The 23,929-nt window shown below is 38.1% G+C and overlaps 1 protein-coding gene across 3 annotated transcripts in view; it reads right to left on the bottom strand.

Annotated features, from left to right (window-relative positions):
- The window catches only part of ngf.S (nerve growth factor S homeolog), a 72,327-nt gene extending 48,900 nt beyond the window's left edge, over positions 1–23,427 (bottom strand). For 2 of the 3 annotated variants that reach the window (XM_018249163.2, XM_018249165.2), the window contains exon 1: positions 23,079–23,425. The gene's annotated coding sequence lies outside the window, so the exon portion shown is untranslated. Of the gene's footprint in view, positions 1–23,078 lie in introns of all 3 variants that reach the window. The other variant, XM_041583719.1, reaches the window with a different exon arrangement.
- Between the last annotated feature and the right edge of the window lie 502 nt (positions 23,428–23,929).

Raw genomic sequence — 23,929 nt, 5'->3', positions numbered from 1 at the left:
TAGGCATTGTTTGCCCAGTTTTTTTGGCCGCAGCCACTGAAGCACAGAGGCCAGAAAAAATATGCCATATAAATGCTGAAAATAGTAATTTTTTGCCATACGTTGACTCAACGTATATGGCAAAAAATGACTATTTTCAGCATTTATATGGCATATTTTTTCTGGCAACTGTGCTTCAGTGGCTGCGACCAAAAAAATGCATATTTTCTGCATTTATATGGCATAATTTTTCTGACCTCTGTGCTTCAGTGGCTGCAACCAAAAAAATTTATATTTTCAGCATTTATATGGCATAATTTTTCTGGCAACTGTGCTTCAGTGGCTGCGACCAAAAAAATGCATATTTTCTGCATTTATATGGCATAATTTTTCTGGCCTCTGTGCTTCAGTGGCTGCAACCAAAAAAATTTATATTTTCAGCATTTATATGGCATAATTTTTCTGGCAACTGTGCTTCAGTGGCTGCGTCCAAAAAACTGGGCAAACAATGTCTACAAGGTCAACGTATGGCGAAAAATTACTATTTTCAGCATTTATATGGCATATTTTTTCTGGCAACTGTGCTTCAGTGGCTGCGTCCAAAAAAACTGGGCAAACAATGCCTACAAGGTCAACGTATGGCAGTTGTTTAAAGAGAACAGTAGATTACTAGCCAGCAAAGCTACCTAAGCTAAAATGTCCCTCAAATCCCTGCAGACTTCTGTCCCTCCAATACAGAGCAGTATCAAGCAGATTACTAGCCAGCAAGCTTACTATCATCTGTCCCTGAAATCACTAACAGCTCTCCCCCTACACTATCTCTTCCAAGCACACACAGGCAGATTTTTCAGATACATTTTTGCCCTTGATCCCCCTCTGGCATGCCACTGTCCAGGTCGTTGCACCCTTTAAACAACTTTAAAATCATTTTTCTGGCCAGAAATGTCTTTTCTAGATGTTAAAGTTCGCCTTCCCATTGAAGTCTATGGGGTTCGCGAACCGTTCGCGAACCGCTCGCATTTTTGCGCAAGTTCGCGAATATGTTCGCGAACTTTTTTTCCGACGTTCGCTACATCCCTATTTAGAGGTTCTGATTTCCAAAACAAATTAAAGTGCTTCTCTTCATAGGCACTGTATTATGGTGTGACATGAAATTGATGTGATTTCTCATTTAATTGTTATAGGTGAAATAAATTGCTTTTCTGACTTCTAAGCCACATACAGATGATTTGATCTACTTGCTGTTTATATATGCTTGAGAATGGTTTGCCATAAGATCTTTTTTTAAGCAATTAAGCATCATTGGAGAGAAACCTGAAATGAAGTGACATACAGCAGGTACCCCTTTGTAAGGTAAATTGCAATACCCAGGGCTTCAACAGTCATTATTTGCAGTGCTAGGATTATAAAGACCAGTATAAAAACGCATACTGTGCCTTGGATGAAATATAATAGAAATACACTGGATATAAAATAATAAATGTATGTATAACTGTATTTATAAAGTGCTGTACGGAAGCACAGTGCTGTACAATCATAAAGTTTTTTAAAGTATTCACAGGGAGGACAAGTTTCATAATAAATACACTAAATATATATCAATACACAGAGCTTAAGTGCAATATTGTAAGTAGGAAGGAGGTCCCTTCCCCAGTGAATTATACAGAATTCAAAAAAATTATAACTATAGACTAATTAAAAAAAAAGTGAGACTCCTGGCGTAGTTATTTGCATTTACCACAATAAGACAATTTAACTGTCTTATTGCAATTATGTTTTATTAAAATGATATACAAAACCAAATAGCCTTAAGCTTATTACATTTGGCTATAACATTAATGAATTCAACAATCATGGCTATACAATAATGTACAAAAGTATTATTGTTTAATGCTTGCATTCTGCATGTTACATAATTACATTGTTAAATCGGATTGAAAAAAGACAAAGTCCATCAAGTTCAACCCTCCAAATGAAACCCAGCATCCATACACACACCCCTCCATACCCTCACATAAATTATATAAACCCATATCTATACTAACTATAGAGTTTAGTATCATATTAACCTTTGATATTATGTCTGTTCACAAAATCATCCAAGCCACTCTTAAAGGCATTAACAGAATCAGCCATCACAACATAACCCGGCAGTGCATTCCACAACCTCACTGTCCTCACTGTAATGAATCACCTACGTTGCTTAAATTGAAAGCTCTTTTCTTATAGTCTGAAGGTGTGGCCTCTTGTACAGTGATCCACTTTATGGGTAAAAAGGTCCCCTGCCATTTAGTGTATAACTTGCATTTATACTATTTTTGCCAAAGTGCATAACCTTGCATTTATCAACATTGAACCTCATTTTCCAGATGGCTGCCCAGTTTTCCAACTTAGTCAAATCTCTGCAAAATGGCAGCATCCTGCATGGAACCTATAGTTCTGCACAATTTTGTATCAGCAAATCAGCAAAAATAGAAACAGTACTTTCAATGTCCACCTCAAGGTCATTAATTAACAAGTTGAAAAGAAAAGCAAAGGACCTAGTACTGAGCCCTTCAGTACTCCACTAACAACACTTGTCCAATTAGAAAATGTTCCATTTAACACCACCAAGTGTAATCTATCTTTTAGCCAGTTCTCTATTCAGGTACAAATACTATGTTCCAGGCCAACATTCCTTAATTTAACCAGTGGGGATATTTTAGTTAATACGTTTTATCTTTATCTTGATTTCACAGTTAAAAGAAAGGTCTTGTTAATACATGGATATATATGGACACTTTCTTCTTTATTGTTTCCTTGTGGACACAAGTAATAAGCACTTCTTGTCACTATACAACTATTATAACATTAAATTATAAGACAAGTATCACTGTTTATATTGATATGTATCTATATGAACTTTGTGATGTCATGAAATCAGAGGGGAGGAGTGTTCCACCTCTGTGCCTTTATATACCTGTGAACTGAGTTACACTTATGAGAGCACTTGAGAAAGGAAACATTGTGTGAAACATAGTGTGTGCCATCTGATTTTCTATATTACATGGGTGATTGGAATTGAGTTATGAAGTAATGTTTCCAGATTGAGAACCACAGCAGTTTTTTCACAGAATTTTGAACTATCATACGTTGCTTAATTTAACCTGTAACCTTCTGTGTGGCACTGTATCAAATGCTTTAGCAAAGTCCAAGTAAATCACATCCACTGCCATTCAAGAATCGATGTCCCTGCTCACCGTCTCATAAAAGGAAATTAAGTTAGTCTGGCAAGATCTATTATGCATAAAACCATGCTGGCACAAACTCATAGTATTACGATTTGCTATGAAGCCCAGTATCTTATACTTTATTAACCCTTCGAAAAGCTTTCCTACCACTGACGTCAGACTAACTGGCATATAGTTTTGCCAGACCTCAATGAATCCTAAAAAATTAAATAAAGAGTTTTGGCAATCACAGAGCTATATTCGTGTTCATGCAATAATTTTCTTCTTTTAATTGTGTTACACATTATAGTACACTGTATGTAGTTTAGTGTAATGCAAATGGTGACTGCAATGAGGCTGTGGCATTGACCTTATGTAGGAATGGCAGATTCCTTTAATTAGGATGGCATCAAATCCTTATTTTTGGGATTTGATGCAATTATTGCACATTTAAAGTTTGGCTAGGTCTTAATGCCTTTATGAGGGACCTGAATGTATTATTATACAGGGAAAATATTCAGGGCTGCATTCTGGAAAACCCCAGTTCCCAAGCATTCTGGATAACTGGTGTATATATATATATATATATATATATATATATATATATATATATATATATATATATATATATATATATATATATATATATATATATATATATATATATATATATATATATATATATATATATATACACATATATACAAAAAATAAACTGCACTCACAGGACTTGTTTAGTGCAAAAAAACACTGCTTTTTTGCACTACACAAGTCCTGTGAGTGTGGTTCATTTTTTGTTTTTTAATAATTTCAGTAGCAGTATGCACAAAATGTATTAAATATATTGATAATGGGTTGAGTGCAGAGGACTCTTGTATTTGTCTATATATAAATATATATATAGTTAGTCGAGATGCCGGCAAGACAATTTTTAACACAAACTGACGTTTCGGGCCTACCCTAAGGCCTTTCTCAAAGTGCTCCACTCATAGTAAAAGTGAAATAAATGCCCCTATTGGCGGGAAAACAACATAGGGAACAATGACATGCAACACTCTTACATTACACGTTTCTCTTAAAAACATCTCTGTGAGTAAATATAAAATACACTCAATACACCCCAAAGTTCATTACCCAAAGACCCCACATATCCAATACATTAATATATATTCAATCAGTAACAACATTCGTTAATAACAAAGTTCATTGTATCCCAAATGTAATAGCATTGATAATGTAGCCAATCGCTACAAATTTCTTAGCGGATACAATTAAATTACTATTGTATCTCAATCAATTAAATTACTATTGCTATCTCTGAGCTAACCTTAAAGCTTCTAAACTGAGTATCATTTTCTATCTCTATCTTAACCACTGAAACACCAAATAATGTATCACTCCCTTCCTTTGTACGCGGTATTTTATTTTATGTATGAGGTAATGAATTAATGTAAAATGAAATACCACGTACGAAGTAAGGGAGTGCTACATGATTTGGGGACATATTTTTCTGTCATTCCTAATGTAGGTCAGAGATACTGGAGTATTTACTGAAAGGTTTATCTTAATGGACAGTTATGAATATGCGGGCAAAAACATTTAATACACATATAGGCAGGCTTAGCTTGCTTCATAGTTTTAGACTATACAATGTAAAACAGGTATGGGATCTGTTATCCAGAATGCTCTGGACCTGGGGTTTTCTGGATAATTGATTTTTCTGTAATTTAGATCTCCATACCTTAAGACTTCTTAAAAATAATTTAAATATTAACTTAACTTAAGGATTGTTTTGCATCTGATAAGGATTCATTTCTATCGTAGGTGGGATCAAAATACAAGGTACTGTTTTATTGTTACAGAAAATAGGAATATTATTTTCAAAATTTTAATTGGAAGGAAGTTTATGTGGAGATGGCCTTTCCACAATCCGGATCTTTGTGGAAATGGATTACCTGTTCTACTTTTTCAAAGGCTGTCCAACTGTAAAAAGTCCGTATAACGATTAGTATGCCACTAATGAATATCAGTGCCTTCATTTACATTTTCTTCCCTTCTATAATGTATTGCAGTCTAGGTTGGAGCAAGAGATGAACCCCTCATAGACAATGACTGCATGCAAGCTCAATTCAAAGAATTAGCTACTTTTCCGAGTTGAATAAAGGTGATTTAGTGCTATTCATATGCATTATTATATTAACCAATTAATAATCAATGGAAGGAAAGATGAAATTAGTTGGCATGCAGCTTGCATTCTTTTGTAAAACATATAATAATACCTTGTGCTCTATCTTTCAGGCAATGTATCCCATTCTTTGTGCTTTGAAGACAAATAAGTCAATGCATACTCTCTCTTGATGAAATGCCTATACATTATAAACTATATGTTGTACTTGAGTTGGAAAAATGGAGATGCTGTATTTCAGTTTGCTTATTCAGAAATTTCTAAATTCCTTCCTACTACAATGTGGTGCCTTTTTGTCTCAGACATAAACACTTTACATAGGAATCTGTGAACAGAACAATGCACATTTGTACGTGAACACATAACACTTTCTATATATGTGTGTCAAATCGCCATTTGTTGAGACAGTAATGATTGGAATTTTAAAGGTGTATGAACATTTTTACTTTCTATCAAGCATATTTGAATAACGGTATACAGTATGGGGGTTATTTACTAAGCTCTGAATACCCGAAATTCCCCGAAATCCAAAAAAATTGTGATTTTTTTTTATAAAATCAACTTTTAAAAAAAAATCACAAATTTTTCTGAATTTATTAAACCCTAAGGGCTAAAAAGCCAGAATATAAAAACACGGCATCTCAAACCTGTAGAGGTTGCATAAAAGTCAATGGGAACAGTCCCATTGATTTTTGGTTGTGTCTGAGTTTTTGGTGAAAATTCAAGAAAAATTTTTGAAAATCTGCGCTTTTCCCGCAAAGCAAATTTTCGGGAAAATGTAATATTAAGTAAGCGTTAAAAACCCGAGCGCTTTAGATCGGAGTTTGTAGCAGCCGATATTGAGAGTCTATTCGGACCTTGATAAATAACCCCCTAAGTGTATGTGCCTATTATCTATTGCTAAGACAGTATGTATTCCCATGTTTACAGTAAAAGGAAAAAAATTACAAACACAGACAGGGTTAAGGACTAGCTTGACTCTCTCCAGACCTACTGATGTGGATAATAAGGGAGCACCCCTCATTGCTGTTAGAGAGAATCATGTGAAAATAACAGTGCTGACACTTTCATGCGATTCCTACTGCCAGTAATGTGACATGGTAGATCTTGATAAAGGATGTTTTGATGCTGCATTTTACTAAGGGAAAAAATACAATGGCCATTTTTTACTACCACAGTTCTGCAGGGAGAATCACTGTATTTAAAATGCCCTTCCCTTCCTGCAGCCACTTTCCATTCTTCCTATGTCAAACCTAAAGCTGTCATGGAAGGATATTTTGACCATCACCATTCTTCCTGAGAATGCCCTGTTTGCACTAGCATAAATGCAAAGCTAAACCATCTGGGAGTAGTATGATGAAGGAATTCACACGCAGCAGGTCTTGTTTAAAAATGTGCTCCAGTTTAATATTGCTTGATTATAAAAGACAAATATAAACCATTTCATAATAATAGTAATGAAGAATAGGATGAAGAAGAAGAGGAAAAAGAAAAGAAGAAGCAATAACTGTATAGATCCATAATTGGTGCTTGTTGCTGGCATCAAAACAGTGTTAAAGCTCAGCAATGCTAAATGACAAACATCAATCAAAGTAATTTGTATTCTTTGTCAGTGCATGCCCACATGAATTAATGTGCACGCGTCAAATTTGCCAGAGGCTCAATGTGTTTAAATAGACGTAGAGGCCCTCAATTCTTTGCAAAGTGATCATTGTATATCTCTGAGCCTTTCTGAAAGTGTTTTCCTGATCCCCCTGAATTATTGACAACTTTGCCTGCTTTACTCCTTCTGACTTCTGCCTGGTCCCAATCCTGTGCTGCCTGCCCTTGAGTTTCAGCCCATCTTAACTTGTTTCTGCTAAACAACTCTGTACCTCATCTTAGGCTCAACTTTTACCAGCACTTCTGCCACTCCTCCACATGGTCCTGTTACATTTCCAGGTGCTGTTTCCCTGTCGGAGGCGCAGGAGAGGCTTTACCTTGACAGAAAAGTTCCAGCAACTGCGAGTACTTGACACTGTTGTTCTATACTCTGTAGATCAATATCACTAGTCAGATAGTATAACTGTCACATCAAGTATCTCAAACCCAAAACACCAAGGTTCTGTTCACGGCTTATGCTTTTGCTAATAACAGCTGCCTTTCCCATCAGGAGGAGCCCTTTGCTACTCGCATTCTGCCATGTCTTAGAGAACCAAAAAGAGGGTTCTAGGCAGTCAAGGGAACTGTAAGCAAGGGAAAGAGAAAGCATAGTTGTGGGACAGGCCGGGTCAATACCAGTCAATTCTGTAGTACAGAATCAGGAAGTTTAGTCACGTACACAGGCTGGGGTCAAACCAATCAGTAAACCCAGTACAAAGTCAGGATCCGGAAGAATAGTCAGTAATAGGCAAAGGTCGGTACAATCAGCCAATCAGCATAGGTCAAGGCCAGACACAGGTCAAGAACAGGAAAACCAGACAATAAACACACCCAGGGGCTATCTGAAATAGACCTACATTGGGCGATGGCTATTAGGAAGTGGCACTTTTAAATGTTTGAATTACCCTCCAAATACGATGACGTTCCATTAGAAAGACAATGCCCAAGACAGAGAAACGCATGTGTGCAGGAGGCGAACAAACTATTTCAAGGAAGATGCGGATGCCCCCACAGGGAGCACAGTGGGTTTCTCTGCCACCCCACTAGACCAACAGGTATCCTTACAATAACCTTAATTTAACCTATAAAATTGGTGCATATTTTTGATCCAGAAATCTATAGAAAACTCTATAAAAAAATTCCTGTGGCTCGTTTTGACACCTTTTTAAAATGGAATTACCAGCTGGCAATGGCAACAAAAGGTGGTTGTTTGTGGTGTAGAAGAGGTCAGACATAGTTACAGCGATTTGGGGAGATGACATAAGGGGCGAGTTTGAGAAATTACGTGGATGGGCCAGGTGCTGAACTAATGGTCATAACAAATTTGCGAGTTACTACAGTGCCTGTACATTTGTGATACCAGCCCCAGGCTTGGCAGGTATTTTACTGGTTATGCTGGAATATAAATATAGATGTGCCACAGTATCAGCTATAGATGAGCAAATAGAATGATGCTAGAGATTGTTCATATTGTATGGGGGGAGCATACACTGGTGGGTTCTATTCTTTCAGGTTTTCCTTTGATCTAAGCTGCACCGCATGTTATGTAAGAAAAATATATAAGATTGATAAAGAGATTATTAGGGAATTTAAACATCAATGCCAGATGTTTAATGAAATACCCCTACTTACAATATTCTGTATTAGAAGCCCTGTTAATGTTAAAATGCATCATTTTTAAACAGGTAGCATATTTCCAATGAGATCCCCTAACAATTAAATCTTTAAAGCAACTTGCAGCGTAAAAATCAATTATAACTAAATTAAATGCTTGCCTAGTAAATATCCAGCTTCAAAGTCCTTGTCTGAAATAGTGTGACAGTCATAATCCACAACATATGCTATACCAGGCCACATACAGGAATGTTGGCTAAACCTTTAAACTCACTCATTTTAGCCTCTTGGCTGCTAAAAATCTGGTCTGGACCCAACTTGTGTCGGCACAAAAGACATTGTTACAAATGTACTTAATGAAGCTGATGGCAAAAATAACATCTGGTGTACAGTAAATGCTATTAGCTTTGAAAACTTAAAACATATTTCACAAACTAAAAATAAGAATTATCTAGATCAGCTATCTGTGATCTCACTCAAGATCGCAAGCTATGGTCTAATTTCATGGCTTTAGGGAAAGAACAATATTTATACTCCCTGCAAATTCAAATGCTGTTTCTGTTATCAAATGATGCTTTAAAGGGGTACCATTGTCAGAATATAAAGTAATTTTACCTAAAAGAAAAAGTAGTTAACCTGAAAGCAATGTAGTTTTTTACTTCACAGCTTTTAAAGTTATTGGCATAGGGGAATCTATGACCTGACTATTTCTATTCCTTTTCTGACAATAACAAACGTCTTGCTATGAGGTGTGTTCTAGATATTACAGCCACTGCCCCACTTATCTTTATCTGAATAGCTCATAAACATTTACTACACTGCTGTTGGAATGTCTGTGGTTGACTTAAAGGACCACTAACACATAAAGTAAAAAATATATTTTTTAACATTTCAATTTGTATCTGTTCATCTAGTACCTACATATAAGATATTTCTTGGCCACAAATGACCTTTTTTTCATATGCTAGGTTTTCATTCTGTAGTTCGGTAGTGAGCACTGAATGGCATGGCATAAAAAAAATGAAACCATTGTATTCAATGTGCCCTGTGGCCCAATTTTAGCATGAATGGCTGCTTCCATTGCTACACAATAGCAATGCAGTGTGTCCATTGATGTAGGGTAAACCTGGAGCTACTGCCACCATCAACTGCCACAGCAAACTTGCACCTAAAGACATCATTAGGATTAGGATGACCACACACAGCATTCAATTTATATCTAAGCACACAACATTGGTTTGTATGCATTGCCACCACATGGCCACTGGCATTGTGGGAAAAAGCTCTGGATTCTGGTTAAAAACACTTTCAGGCGACTTGTGTCTGAAATTGTACTTGTGCGATCAAAAACAGCCAACTTTATAATGAGTTATGGGTTACAGTACATTATCTCTAATTGCATTGAAAGGCTTTTATTTTTTTGGTATTTTTTCGTATATCTGCTGTTGCAGAGACATTCAAAGACAAAGTAGTAGATGCAATGTGTTCATATATACTCATGCCAAGTCCAATGTTCTACAGTCTGTATAAAAAAAAACATTTATTTTCCAAGACTGGTGAGTAAACACGCTACAACACAGTGAATTTCTTATGAATGTATTGGTTTTATACTAGTAACTTAGTACTAGTACATCATTGGCTAATAGGGGAAACCTACGGTACCTTAAACTGAAATATGTTTTCTTGCAAAATGTGATAAAGAAGCTTGCATACAATATTAAGTATCATTACTTATCTTGCATTTGTAAATAGAATTTAGGATATAGAAATGTTAATTCTGTGGTTGATACCAACTCGGGATTCTCTTATGTACTGTAATCAGCTAGTCTTGTTCTAGGAGAGCTGGTAGAACAAGGCCAGAAGAAGAACAGGAGTTGAGCAAGATGAGAAATGATCTACAAAAAGTACAGATTGTGACATTCAGGTAAGCAGGGGTCATAGCCATAGCACAGTTTAAGCACATACATTAAGACTGACACCACCTTTAAAGGAGAACTAAAGCTTAACTAAAGAAGTAGCTATAAATGCTGTACATCAGGGCTGTCCACCTGGCGGCCTGCGGGCCACATGCGGCCTGCGACCCTACTTCTGTGGCCCCCCAGATGCTGTGTCTGTTTACCATATGTAAGATTTAGAAGGTATCACTACAGAGATAAATTGGCCCCTGCATTGTTTAGACCTCAAATTCAGACTCTAGCCCACTGTATTGTTCACACCTCTGATCCCCCTGTATTGTTCACACTTGTTTATATCTATTGTTTATATCCTAAAGCCTGTACTGTTCACACCTGAGACCCAGACTGAAACTGCCCACATTGTTCACCTGTTCACACCTTATTCAAAATGCTAATGGAGCACCAGCACTGTGTCACTCTATGTAGTACATATTAGAATGATAGCTTTCCTTGTCTCCTGCTCTGATCTGCCTTCCCTCCCTGCAGGGCCAGAACTAGGGCACAATCATGGGGGGGGCACACTTTTAAGGGGAATTTACTTTCTTTCTTTTTTAAACCCTGATTTGCTTAGCCTTTAATAGTTTTCAACTTTATAAACCCCCCTGTTCCAGACAGAATCACTCCCCAATTCCCTTTTGGCAGCTGCTGGCACAGGTACATATTTGTGGGCAATATCTTGGCTGCTACTTGCACAGGTAAACAGATTATATGATGGATATTTGGCTGCTGCTGGCACAAGTACATATATGGAGGCAATAGTGTGTATTTTTTGGCTGATGCTGGCACAAGTACAGATTGGGGGCAATATAAGGGATTGGCTGCTGCTGGCTCAGGTACATAGGGCAATATGGTGGCTGCTGGCACAGGTACACAGATGTTTGAGGGCAATATGATGGATTTGTGGCTACTGCTGGAACAGATACAAATTCGGGCAATATGATGGATTTGTTTGGTTGCCACTGGCATAGGTACAGATTGGGGGTAAAAATATGATGGATGTTTTGGCTTATGCTGGCACAGGTACAGATTGGGGCCTGGGGGCAATCTGAGGGATTGACTGCCCTTGGCATAGATACAAATGGAGGCAATATGATAGGTGACTGGTAAGGTGGGAAATGGTAATGTAGGACTGGGTGGGGGCACTGATTGAAGCCCTTGCCTAGGGTGCAAAAATACCTTGGCCTGGCCCTGCCTCCCTGTGTGTGCGCCATTCTCTGCTTACTGAGCATGTGAGTGTCACTTTCCAAGATGGTGACCTCCTGTGGCAAGTTTGAAGTCCTGGATCATTGCTGCTATTGAGATGCTGAAATTGTTTGTTGATGCAATAAGTGCAGTGTATAAAATATGGCATTTTTAGCTATATTAATTTAATTTTTTTTAGGGTTTAGTTCTTTTTTAAGAGTTCAATGCAGCTTGGCTGGCTTTTATTATGAACAAAGTCACATCTCTGACACAGGATTATTAACACAGAAACACAATATTTCCAGCTCTTACAGCCTTGGACGTCACAAGTCCCAGAATCCTCTGTTAGACTCTCACTTAAAGGGGTTATTCACCTTCAAACACTTTTAGTTTCCAGTTTAGTTGTTTTCGGATATTTCACCAGAAATAAAGACTTTTTCCAATTACTTTCTATTTTCTATTTGTGATTGTTTCGAAGTTTAAAGTTTCATTTTTCACCTTCTAAAGCAGCTCTGGGGGGGGGGGTCGTCGACCCTTTAACTGTACTAAATTGATACATTTAGTTGATGCATTTGTTATCTTTGTCCCTGCTGAGCAGAATCCCTGAGTTTCATTAAAGGCAGCAGTTAGAATTGATATAAATGTTGCTAATGTTCCAAAGATGCTGTTAATATATGTATCACTAAATGTAGAAAATTGTAACAGTTCAGAATCTGCTCCTGGATTACTGAGCTGCCAGATTGAAACACCAGAGACAGGAACATTAAACTTTAAACTTCAATTTTGGAAAAACAATAAATAAAAAACAGAAAGCAAAAAGTGAACAATCTGAAAACAACTCAACTGAAAAAAATGTTTGGAAGGTGAACAACCCCTTTAACACACAGACTCTTGGGAGGGGTATTCTGTTCCTCTCGCCAGTCACTTGGACCTCTCTCCAACACTTCAGTTTAGCAGTGAAATACTGTCTCCTTCCTAGCTACTCGAACACATACACACCATCTTCCAGCACACAGAGGTGTCCACAGGCCACTCACCCTCCTCCAGAACAAGGAGGTCTCCGAGGGGGTGGGGCACAGAGGTCTAGTCCCACACCTCTTTTTTTATCTGCAATTTACAGTAATTAGACAGCTACCTGTAACTGGGCAGATGAAAACACTTGGTGGAGCATGGAATTGAAGGCCCACCCTGCTCTCCGCCATTCACTCCAGGGACTCATTTATCTGGCTTTTCGTGAGCCGGTCCACAAATACAGCTACACTTGCTGCAAAGCTATACATATTTTCTCGGCAAGACATGCAGAGATATTATCGGCAGCTGACAGAAATGTTTTAACTTGTCCGATCATCCAAACGACTCATCTCCGCCGGACAAAAATGTCGGGACTCTCCACACACGGTCCGAAAATCGTACGAATCCTCGATTCGTAAGATCAGATCTTTGCATCTATGGTCAGCTTTACAGTCAAAGCAGAGGAACAGTAGACATGGATGAAGGGAAAGAATGAAAGGGAAGACTATGATCAGATGTTGAATGCAATTTGGGGGAAGGTAGGGGAAAATGCTGAGGATTGGGAGGTGTTAGGAATTCACTCCAGTAAAGCAGGAGTTAAAAGGAGACATTGCAACTGGCCAATCAGCAGCTGGGGAAGGTTACTTACAGCCTATGTGCAGACGAGCCAGTTGTCAGTACAAGTACTAATTCAGCAAACAAGGTCGCGGCTCTAGTTCCTGTTACCTAAATCTCCAAGAGCTCATAGCTGACCCGGTCAGTCCCTGACTGGCTTCCTGCTACCCGTGCCAGCACTAGGCGTTCGGCATTGTGCACTTGAGGTTAGACCTCAACCACACCGGACTGTGGCTCACCATCCAGCATTCGGTTTCCCGGCCTGCAGTCGACTCCTGTTGCCACACTAGTTTCCAGTGCGTTCCCTGTAGCGGCTCTCCCAGTCGCTGCTAGGGTTGCCACCTTTTCTGGAAAAAAATACTGGCCTTCCTATATATTAATCTTTTTTCCCTATTAGTAACATTGGGGTCAACCATCATTTTTACCGGGCCAGGCCGGTAAAATACCGGCCAGGTGGCAACCCTAGTCGCTGCACACTGCACCACTGCTTTTGCTTCCCCACTCACCGCTCTCCTGACCGGCACCCGCAGCTGGGTTACTAATTAAAATCCTAACAGGAGGGAATGATGGAGAGCACAAACTGCCAAAGAACTAAAACGTGTTGTTTGGGAGCTTAGGAAAAGGCAGCAAGTTGTTTTTTCAGACTACAGCTAGTTAGAAAATGAAAGTATCTGATTAGTTACTATGGTTAGTGCAGTTGTTCAAGTCGGCACCTGTGAAACCAACCCCAATAAACCACAAAGAAGTATGGACAAATGGTAAAATAGTCATTTAACAACTTAACATTAGTCAGACTTATCAAAATATCATAAATCTGATTCATATGTATTGCAAACAAAATATGTGTGGTTATTAATCTGGGTACAAAACTTTGCTCCCTTTCCAGGATTTTGACTGCACCAGAAGCCTTATTAAACAAATGATTTATGGTTGCAAAGTTGGCCATAGGTGGTCACCATCTTATAACTTTGCTAAACATCTTTGCAAGACCAAGACCACGCATATGCTCAGTGTGGTCTGGGCTGCTGTTGGAAGGCTAAACTTAGGGATCGTCATAATTTATCAAAACAGCAAATATCAAATAATATCTGCCATTGAAGCCGATTCAGCAGACTAATAAACAGAATATGCAGACTGCACTGGGTCTGTGGATACACATATCTACACAGTCACCAGCAGAAGTCCTGGAAAGTAAGGTGGGGGGGGCTGAAGTTTCCTATCTGCAGCAGTCAGAGCAAGTAAAACGAAGTGGGAATTGTATTGCATACAGTCAGGTTTCTAATAAAAATGGTACAATTTTTTAATTAAAGTATATTGGAGATCGATTTCTTTTTCATTAAAAAAAGTAAAAATGGGACTTTATTTTTTTGCCTTTACATCCCCTTTAATACATTTTTACCCCTACTATAGATGGATTCCCCAGTTAGCAGTGACACTGCTAATAGCAGTAAACAACACAGACTGTAGGAGGACCTAAGTGGGCTGCAAGTTTGTCCCAGTACAGAGATCTCCAGTGCTATGCCACTGTTGAGAATTTAGGCCTGGGTCATCTGGAAAGGGTGTGAATATCTGTGTGTGTACATGAGAGAGATAGAGTATAGGTATGGGACCAGTTATCCAGGACCTGGGGTTGTCTGGATAACGGATCTTTCCATACTTTAGTTCTTCATACCATAAATCTACTGGAAAATCATGTAAATAAATAAACCAAATAGGCTGGTTCTGCTTCCAATAAGGATTTGTTATATTTTAGTTTGGGTCATGCACAAGGTACTGTGTCATTATTACAGAGAAAAAGTACAAGTATGGTTTATCCAGAATATTCGGGACCTGGGGTTTTCCGGATAACGGATTTTATCGTAATTTGGATCTTCATACCTTATTGTCTACTAGAAAAATGACATAAAACCCAATAGGCTGGTTCTGCTTAATTATATCTTGGTTTGGATCAAGTACAAGGTTCTGTTTTATTATTACAGAGAAAAGGGAATCACTTTTAAAAATTTGGATTATTTGAATAAAATGGAGTCTTTGAGAGATGGCCTTTCTGTAATTCTAAGCTTTCTGAAAAACAGGTTTCTGGATAATGGATCCCATAACTGTACTTTAATTTGGATTATTTTGGATAAAATGGAGTCTATGGGACACCAACTTTCCATAATTCAGAGCTTTCTGGATAATGGGTTTCTGTATAAAGGATCCCATACTTGTACTTTCTAGTCCCTGGTGCTAACAAGGAGCATGCCCTCTGGAAGCCAGGACCAAAGGTCAAAGGTCAAAGTAAAATTTATTGTCATTTCAGCAGTATACGAATATACAGTGAGACAAGACGACGTGGCTCCAGCTAGTACATATCACAAAAAGGCACTTATAAATACACAATAAATATGTAAACATGAAATGTGCAATATATTGGCAGAAATAGGATATATACATGTGTAAACCTTTAGAATTGTGCAAATAAATTAACAGTTCACAAAGTTAAGTTCACAGTTCAGGTGTGTCTGGAATGTAGTGGGAGGACAGGCAGTGAGTTGAGGAGTCTGATAGCTTGTGGGAAAAAGCTTTCACGCAGCCTGGTTGCGTCTGCCGGATGGGAGCAGCGTGAACAAGTCCGTGTGAGGGTCCAGTGCAATGCAGGAAGCCTTTCTTGCACAGCGCTTGTGGAAGATGTCCTGCAGTGATGGAAGAGCCGCTCCAATTATGTTGCCAGCTGCTCTGACAGTCCGCTGTAGACTTTTCCGGTCAGCAGAGCTGGCACTACTGTACCAGATGGAGATGCAGCTCGTCAGGACGCTCTCTATGGTGCCCCTGTAGAACACTGTGAGGGGGGGAGGTGGAAGGCGCTGATGATTGAGGCGGTGTTGGTGGTCCAGGTGAGGTCATCAGAGATGTGGACTCCCAGGAATTTGGTGTTCTTTACTGTCTCTACCGTGGAGCCGTTGATGTTGAGTGGTGTGTGAGCAGGTAGAGTTCTCCTGAAGTCGACGATCATCTCTTTCGTTTTATCCACATTCAGTGACAGGTTGTTCTCACTGCACCAGACCACCAGCTGCTGAACCTCATCTCTGTACGCCGTCTCGTCGTTGTGGCTGATGAGCCCCACCACAGTTGTGTCATCAGCGAACTTGATGATGTGGTTTGAGCTGTGTCTAGCTAGGCAGTCATGTGTCAGCAATCTGTACAACAACGGGCTGAGAACACATCCTTGAGGAGCTCCTGTGCTCAATCTGATGGTGCTGGAAACGTTGTCGCAGATACGAACAGACTGAGGCCTATCTGACAAAAAGTCCAAGATCAAATTGCACAAAGAGGTACTTAATCCCAGCTCTAGAATTCAATGTTTTGGCAATCATCATCTGTGATTGGGTGAGCTTCAGACAGCAAACATAATAAAGCATAATGAAATAATAATACTAGAGCCACTCAGAAGTTCTGAGAACTGTCCTAGTAATACACACATTGTTATTACTGGTTTGGTATGTATATGTATATTGTGCATCATAATTATTTTCTTTTCTAGAATGGAAGTTCAAGACTTTCTTCAAACCACTGTAAATGGTTTATAGGTTTGCCTGAATATCAAAAAGTGTGAAGTGCAAAGGAAATTTACTTTCCAGAATATGAAAATCCTTCAGAACTAAAGCCAAAGGTTTTTCCTGATACAATTTATGGCTGAGGTAACCATACTGATAAGAACAAATAATGATTCTGCTTGTCATAGACATGGGGTAAAGAAATGTAAAAGCCCATGGAGCTTTTGTTATTGCAATAGCAGAATAAATGGTGCAATTTCGGCTTAGATTTTTTGGAGCAGTTTTAAGCAAATGAAATTACTTAGTAGTGTGTAAAAAATATAGGGGCAAATTTACTAAAGGGCGAAGTGGCTAATGCTAGCGAAAATTCGTCAGCTTGACTTAATTTTGCCGATTTGCCAATTTATTAACGGTCCCTGGCGTAAATTCGCTAGCGAAGTAGACAGACTCTAGCGGTACTTCGCACCCTTATGACAGGCAAAGTTGCGCTCTGGCGAAGGGACAACTTGTCTAGCCCCATGTCAGATTTCAAAATTAAATATAAAAAAACTGCCCATTGAAAAATGGATTTCAGTGCAGAATTCTACTGGATCAGCACTCTTAACTGATGTGTTTTGAATACATTTTCCCGTTACATAATCACTTTAATGCAAACCTTATGAAGAGTATTTATTAAGATACCTCAGTACAAAAACTATTTTAGTTTTTGCACTTACATATATTCAGTGTATGTAATAAAACTTTTTACTGGAAATGTTGAACTTTTGTGAAAATAAAAAAATGCCACCTCCAAACAGGTCTTACCTATAGGACCCACTATAACCAAATAATCTTTGAAATTCAATATTTGTCTAATAACCAATATTACATTGCAAAATGTAATATTCCTTTCATGGGTTTTCTATAATTTTCTAGAATTTTACTCTGCTCCCTAGCAGTTGCCTTGCACTTACCCACTTACCTGGCATGATATTGTACCTTGTACAGTTTTGTACCTGAATACACTTGACTGATAACCCAGTGCTAACGGGCTCCCATTATTAACATACCACTAGCTGACTGCAGCCACATGAAAATACAGCAGGAGTTTTTCATTTAAATGTAAGTGAACAATAAACTCAAGAATGGAATAAAGAATTTTATTTATCCCTTTATCTATAGTACTGTAAATATTCTGTTCCTCTTTGGATAGCTCATTGAGCTTCACCCGCTCAGTTTAGCCCTGCATGTCTCTTTAGTTTGACATGTCTGCCTAGAAAGCTCTAACAATTCTAGCATAGTCTGAAATAATGTTTAAAGAAGGCTCAGATATAGGATGAATATTAAAGGTCACAGAGGAAGAAAGTTGAACAAAGCAATGCTAAATGTACACCTGTGGTAGGTTGCATATGCAGAACCAATTGTGCTTATTCCTCTTATAGTAACATACATTTATTATTAATGGTAAATAAGCCACCACACTGCAGTCCAAATTCATTTGTGAATTGGTGCATTGCTGGACCCTTTTGCCAGGGGCCATCCCAGCATTTTCTGTATTCAAGGGAGTATTCATTGGTACATACAGGTGTATAGTGAAAATAAGCACCTATTGCATGCATGTATAAATAATGTTATTTGCTAGTGACAAGTCAGCTGCATGTGTAGGGATATTGTGCTAAAGGAACTCTGGATGTAACATCCTCAGGTACAGGGATCGGTTCTGTTAACCAGAAAACCATTATCCAGAAAGCTCAAAATAAAGAAAGGCCATCTCCATTTTAATAAATAAAGTCAAAATTTGATTAATGATTTCCTTTTATTCTGTAATAATAAAACAGTACATTGTACTAACAAATCAACCCTATTGGATTTAATTAATTATTTTTCAGTAGACATAAAAGTATGGAGATCCAAATTACGGAAAAACTCCCTATCCAGAAAACCAAGGTCCCAAGCATTCTGGTTAACCGATCCTATACCTGTATTCATTTCATTTCCCTTGTGTCTGTGGGAACCTATATAAAAAATCTTGCATTCAGCTGTGCTTAAGCAGGCTGATCCGGTGTCTTGACACTGGGCATCAGATGAAAGGAGTATGTCTAAGTAGAAGTTCTAGTGCAAATAGCATTTAAGTGTGTGCATAATTGCATGTAATCTTGTGCTTGCACTTGCATGTACATTTGTATTTGTACCATAATAAGCTTGCACACAAATACAGTGCATTTAAACTGATATTGTTTAAGAAAAAGGCCCCTTAATTCCCACCAGACATTGAGAGAAATGTTTATTCCATCCAGTTAAGATGTCTAAACTTACTGTATTTTAGGGAGCTTTGGCATGTGCTCTACAGGTGTTGTTGATTAAAAACTCAACATCCTTTAAGAAAAGTTTGCTTTTAGGGGGGTGCTCGGATTTGTTGTACAGCATAAACTGGAGAGCAGCAGCTTGCAGATCCCTGTGTAACTAACACAATGGCAGCAAGTGTTACAGCAGAATGTCCAATAAAAGTATACACTGACTTTTAAAATCAGTACCATTTAACATTCTAACTTCCGCATTTTCAATAAATGCAAAACCTCCTGACCAGGGAAAGGAACATAACTAATTACTGTAAACTGAAGTCAAAGAATTACATTCCCCCTCTCCCACCTCTTTAAAATATACAGGAACTGACAAATTACACTCTAGAGTTTTGGGCTTCCTCCATATATGGAAAGATTACTTAGCTGGGGTTTTGCCACTAGCTATATGCAATGAATCTGTCCCTCGTTTAATGGCAAACTAAACTAGTCAATAACTGTGATAGAAAAGAGGCCATTGTATTTTAACCAAAGGTTTAATGTCACTGAAATTATAATTCTCATGGGGAAAATCTGACCATACAGTACATTATCGTTTTTATAACTCAAATTCAAAGTCAATATATGTTGTAGTGTTGGACACACTGTACATTGTTGTTCCTTAAAGGGGAACTATCGCGAAAATGAAAATTTAATATAAGCTTCATCATATAGAATTAAGAAACTTTCTAAATACAATCAATTAAAAAATATGAATTGTTTGTGAAATAATCAAGTTTATATTCACTATTCCTCTCTCAGCATATGTTTCTTTTCATTCTGTCTTCACAGCCTCGAACTGGGCCAAAGAAACCAAAGATAGACTTGGCTGCTTTAGGTACCTAGATGGGAGCTGCAGAGGGGACCACTTTTGATGGGAGTCAACAGAATAAGTATAGCTAGGCATCTTCACTATATGACTGTAATATATTATTATTTAAAATTATATTATAAACAATATTTGTTCAATATAAGGTATATTAGGAACTTCTCAAAGGAAGGCACAGGATATTATATACATTACATTATAGTACATTATATACCTATATTGTAGGGAGCAGAAACCTCATACTGCCATATACTGTATGTAGTATGGCTACATAGAGGTTAATAATAGTTGGCAAGAAATCCAGGGTTAGTATGGGAACAATCCAATCCTCCAAGCTGTCTCTGTTACTCTCGTCTGCAACAGACTCATATTTATAAAAAAAAAAAAAAGTATGATATGTGCCTTTGGCATCAACAACATTGATGTTTCCAGGCTTGTGCTGTGTACAATAGAATGATTGCTATGGAAGCTATGGAAATAACAGTGAAGACTAGAGCTGAGCCCCCAGTGTAGGTAAAACACTCAGGTCTACCCAATACCGCTATCTACATTTCATTTTGGAAGTCACATGTCTTACCCCACTAAAGCGGCCTGGGTCACCCCCACCCTAGCTAATATACTTTATAACTATACATATTAGGGGAGGCAATGCTGCACATTCATTTACAATCGTTCACCAAAAAGATTACATGTGATTGTAACTAACCCTACCGATGCTTTAACCTATACTACAGCTCTGCTGTGTTGCCTTAATTCACCTCTTATTTGACACCTATAGTATTCAGAAAAGTTTCACAGCAATAAAGGCAGGATTGGCAATGTGACAAAGATCTTCTAAATCATTTGTATGTAAGTATTGATATCAGTAAATATAATATTCAGTGGTTAGAAATGAATGAAAAACATAAAAAAAATTATATTCAGTGCTTCTACAGCATTTCTGGTGGGAGCTTGGCTAAAAACCCTGTTGTTTCTGTGAATGTCTCGCAAATAAGTATGAGACACAAACAGTACCGCAAGTGCTTCGTAGCTACCATCTGCTTAACATGTTTTCCTTTCCTTTCATGGCTCTACTAATGCAGACAACACATCAAAATATGCACAGACAATTTTGTGTTGGTGCTGATAGAAGAAATTTTGTATATAGACAGCACCATCCAAAGTATTTTTCTTAAAAAGCCTTTATTTGAAGGGCTTCATCTCAGACAAGAATACAGTTCAGCAACGTTTCAGGCTTACACCAGCCTTTCCTCAAGCTTGATTGACACACTAACTCGTTGGTGAGTGCTGAATTTTTATCTACTGTGCTGATAGAAGACAGACAGACTGGCTGATACATATTCAACAGCAATGTAAAATAGAAGGTTGAATACACTGAACATACAGAAAACATACAAAAATACAACTGATAACTGATGCAAGAGGTAAAACGGGGCCTGCTCAATAGAGCTTACAATCAGTGTGCACACATTTCAGGTACGCTGCATAAGGGTAAGATTCTGGGAGATTTAGTCGCCCGTCGACTAATCGCCTCTTCTTCTGGGTGACAATTTCCCCAAACTGCTTTCCCCTGCCTTCCCGCCGGCTATAATGAAAAATCGCCAGCGGGATGGCACTCGTGGCACTTCCTTTTCCAAAGTCGCCTCACAAGGAAACTTCGGGCGACTTCGGAAAACAATGCGCCGCAAGTGCCATCCCATGATCCCACTGGAGATTTTTCATTAAGCCGGCAGGAAGGCAGGGGAAAGTAGTTCAGGGAGATTGTCGCCAAGAAGAAGAGGCGATTAGTCGCCGGGTGACTAAAGCTCCCCGAATCTACCCCTGTGACCTTACCCTAAAAGAAAAACTGCAAGAACTCATTTACACAAAGCTTCTCATGTAGCTGAAATCTGGCAGTCTTGGCTTTGGCTAATAAGCTACAAGCCTTAATTTTAATGCGGTTTAATGCGTGAAAACTCCCAAAGTTTATCCCATAAGAAGTTACATTACTACCTAGCAGCTTTGCAGGCTTCACATTAGCAATCAACAAAGATTAAGAAGCATAGGAACCAAGTCACAACAAGCAAGCCTCCGACTGTTTAGCAGCAACCTTGAATGCTTAAAGGGGTTAAACAGTACGGAGGATTTACTGTATGCTTAATACTAATATGGCATGCCTGGAATGCCTGCAAAATTTTTTTTCCTGTTGTAGCTCATTAAGTAAGATTTGAAGGATATAGCTCATGAAGGTGGGCTTGGAAATGGTTAACTTTTTTTGTTAGTCCCATATGATCTTATACACACACACTCTAAATGCAAGTAATAGCATCAGACAAAGTCTTCAATGCTGTATTAACTGGAGAGGCATGTCTTGTAACAGGAACACATTTTAGCACTCCACACCTTCTTATACATGAGAAACATATGCGAGAACCAGAAACTTACCCTACAAGTTCATATACTGAAAAATCTGCAAAAATATAAAAATCTGATTTAGCAAGCAACCACCTGTTGTATAAAAATATCCTGATTCAAGACCATTTGCATTCCTGCAGGTTATGGACCACACATAATATTTTGCCTAAGCTGCATCTGCCTTAAAGAGCCAGCATGTACAAATTACAGTTAAAGATATAAGCTTGTGTTCTGTGAAGCTTCCCATCTCATCAAACTGTTCACCTGCCGCAGTTGCTTTCATAAACACAGTCTTTACGTTTTTTTGCAACTAAATGAACGAATAAAAAATCCACAGCATAAAAATGCACAAGGACAGGCATTTTATGTCTCCAAATGTTAAACGAATTCCATTATTACAGAAGTTTTTGCAATTGGTGCTGCAGGGTTAGGAGTGCCTCATAATTACCTGCAAGGGGGTTACCCTAAAACACACCCTTAGTTTGGATGGTGCTTAAACAACATGAAAAAGCCTTCATCAGACGCTGTAGTACATTTGTACTAATCACAATACAAAGTTTACCTTTAATAAACAGTATTCATATAGGAGAGAGCTTAGGTAGATGCTTACCTGTGTTGCAGAGTGTCTGCCGATCACAAGAAGGTAAAATCCTGGCTAAACCAGTTATTTTGTAGCCTCTTGTATCCTAGTCTACAAAATGCTTTGAAACCCAGCTGAGCCATTCACATGTCTGTTCTCATTCACTGGTTTCAGCTCCAGTACTAGGGCTGACTCATAAGGCAGCACATTTCCTCTAGGTCCTAGTGCCTTTTCTGAAATGAACCAGGTGTGTTTCACATTCTTCACTCTCTTTGTTTTTGCTGCGCGTCTAGTGAATTTTCAATTTCAGTTTAATAAGAGTTTAGGGAATTAGTTAAAGAAGGACAAGTCATTGCTTTAGTCCGTCATAATGTAAATCTCTAATGCATTCTCTCTTAATCTACATGAGAAAAGCAGATAATCACCCCTAGACTGATGGAAAAGTTTAAACTAGGATTATGCCTCAGCCTATCACCATCAAGCCTAGGCTGGTGTTTTATGTGCTCAACACACCAATTGATTTAAACCACTTTGAAGGGATTCTTTTACTTTAAAAGGGGACAATGTGCCACCCTGAAGAAGACAGCATCCCTTTTGATATGTGAGTCAAACACTTTTCATTTGTAAAAAAAAAGAAATAACACAATTAGATGTGTTGAAGAATTCTTGTGTGAGATCTTATGGTATTGCCCAGAGAAGTAAAGTCGTCACTGTATTATAAACTGTATACTAACTAAATGTTTTTTATTTAAGCATAGCAATTTAGTAACAAAACTATAAACAGAATAAAAATAATTAATTTACATTAAAATTATATAAGGTAATGTATCATTATTTATTAAGTAATATAAAATTATAATTATTTTCTAGTTTATTTAAGG

The sequence above is a fragment of the Xenopus laevis genome, chromosome 2S, assembly GCF_017654675.1.
Source record: "Xenopus laevis strain J_2021 chromosome 2S, Xenopus_laevis_v10.1, whole genome shotgun sequence".
Taxonomy (NCBI): domain Eukaryota; kingdom Metazoa; phylum Chordata; class Amphibia; order Anura; family Pipidae; genus Xenopus; species Xenopus laevis.
Note: the sequence above shows the minus strand (reverse complement) of the source record. Positions and strands in the feature narration are given on the sequence as shown.